This window comes from Anopheles bellator, unplaced genomic scaffold (genome assembly GCF_943735745.2).
Source record: "Anopheles bellator unplaced genomic scaffold, idAnoBellAS_SP24_06.2 scaffold01671_ctg1, whole genome shotgun sequence".
NCBI classification, from domain to species: domain Eukaryota; kingdom Metazoa; phylum Arthropoda; class Insecta; order Diptera; family Culicidae; genus Anopheles; species Anopheles bellator.
Window position 1 is genome coordinate 1 of NW_026685793.1, and position 2189 is coordinate 2189.

Here is a 2189-nt window from a genome sequence, read left to right on the forward strand (position 1 = left end):
AAATATGTCCCTTGTAGTTCTATCAGCAAGAATATCTAAAACGCGGTTAGAGCAAAAGAGTGTCATCACTTAAGCGCGATCCTGCCAGGAGTCGAACCTGGAATCTTCTGATCCGTAGTCAGACGCGTTATCCATTGCGCCACAGGACCGTGTTGCGATGTGAGTTTCTGTGATCAAATATAAATATTGCAGACTGGAAAGGAAACCTACGCTCAAAATTACTCAGGCAATGGCTATGGTGTTAGTGTATGTGTGTTCGTTGGACATAGAAAATCCATGCAGTAATTAAAATTATCGCCTTCTGTTCCGGTTCGTAAGTCCTCCACCCTCTTCGAGACCTGTAAGTATGCCATGTCCCTTCTTCCTTTTCTCGAAACCTCCGTACGTTTCAACTACAGAGCTTCCAACCGATTACGTGACCCTCTTTGGGACGTACGAACAATACGTATAATTATCTCCCTCTTAATGCGAAACAATCACCATAAGCGGTTGGAAATTTGGATTGTGGGCTTGTTTATCTAGTTTCATAATAAACCAACTAAATGTTAAGATGTTTGTAAATTCAATATAAACATTCTGCTTTATTGTATTTTGCATCAGACCATTTCCCCAATTTCCTTCGGGCCGAAAAATAGCCGGTGTTCCGGGTCGTACGCTCTGCGTTGGCGGCACTTGGCCGTGACGATTTATATTCATAGGTAATAGGCGCGTGCCATACACTATCCTGAGTATTTCCGTTATGTGTCGAGGAGTCTTTTAGTGATTGTTGGGCACATGCGCGTAACGTTATTCCGTACCGAATATACGTGTCCATAAAGCCCTTGATGTCCTTAAAATGACTGCAGACACAAGGTTAGATCAAAGGAATGTCTAATATTGACCAGACTATAGCAGGTTCACGTTAAATCGTGTTCAATCAACAGTCGCCAATAATGCAATTAGTTTTTTGATATCGGACGAGATAAAGACAGACAAGCATTAATTTCATTGGTCACCACTTTAATAAGTTTCAGGAACAACAGTCGGTTCAGAAATAATAAGCACATTCGCTGTGTTATTGATTTAATTAACTTACAATGGAAAAAACGGGTCTTCTACGTTTTGCCATAGCCTTTCAGCGGCGAAGGTTATCGAGCCAACAGAAGTTTAGTATTGTTTAGTGTTATGTGGAGGTTATTAGAAAGTAGTTTTTCTCACCCATTTGGTATGGACAAGGCAAAAAAGAATTCCCATACCGGGAATCGAACCCGGGCCTTCTGGGTGAAAGCCAGATATCCTAGCCACTAGACCATATGGGAGATAATGTAAACTGAATTTTCAGTCTCATCTAAACTACAGAGTGTTCCATCACGATCGAGCTTTTCAAATATTGAATAACTCCGCTATTGTTAGTCGATTTTAACAAATGAACTCTCCATTAGTGTCCATTAGAACGCGGCCTTTTTGAGCATTTTCATTGTATTTGACAGCATTTCACTAATAGGCAACTTAATAGCAGCAATTTCTGCTGCGATGTTAGAGAGCTCATTTTCCATCGTCGTCAAAATGTTAAAGTCAGTTTATGTTTTCATGAACATAATTGTTACTTTACGGCAAAATGTTGTTTAATAAAAAGGGCAGGGTGCATGGATGTGTAAGTCGAAATTGATCAAAAAAGAAATGGAGATGCCGGGGATCGAACCCGGGGCCTTTCACATGCAAAGCGAACGCTCTACCACTGAGCTACATCCCCTCTTGGGCAAGTTGAAAACAATACTCAATTTAAATCGGGAAAAGATGTGTAGTTGAGTACATTTTTTTTTTTGTAAATAAAATTTGTTCTTGCTGAGTTCTTATTTTAACAAATAAACGACAACTCGCAAAAAGTTGATTTTTGGATGAAAAGGGAATTTAGGTAACTGTACAACAAAGACCGCTCGGCGGTTGTATTCGGATAAATGTTAATAAAAAAATCAAATTAAATTCTCATCTAAACCTCATTATGACCTTGATAGATTAGGTCATCAGAACTTAAAAGTTGTACAATAAACTCTATGCTTGTTTGTAAAAATAAGGAAAAGTTGTTACATCCATCTTGACACTAAAAAGTGTTGAAACAAACAAACAAAGATCTTTCTCTTCGCAATTTGAAGAGGCTTGAAGGTGTTCAATTCCAGGAATCAATTCCTCATTACGTTATCCTCCTAAAA

General features: G+C 38.8%; 3 non-coding genes across 3 annotated transcripts; all 3 read right to left on the reverse strand.

Annotated features, from left to right (window-relative positions):
• Positions 1-76: 76 nt before the first annotated feature.
• Positions 77-149, reverse strand: Trnar-acg (transfer RNA arginine (anticodon ACG)). Its single transcript has one exon. It is a non-coding gene; the product is annotated as a tRNA-Arg (tRNA).
• Positions 150-1226: 1077 nt separating this feature from the next.
• Trnae-uuc (transfer RNA glutamic acid (anticodon UUC)) lies at positions 1227-1298 on the reverse strand. Its single transcript has one exon. It is a non-coding gene; the product is annotated as a tRNA-Glu (tRNA).
• Positions 1299-1660: 362 nt separating this feature from the next.
• Trnaa-ugc (transfer RNA alanine (anticodon UGC)) lies at positions 1661-1732 on the reverse strand. Its single transcript has one exon. It is a non-coding gene; the product is annotated as a tRNA-Ala (tRNA).
• Between the last annotated feature and the right edge of the window lie 457 nt (positions 1733-2189).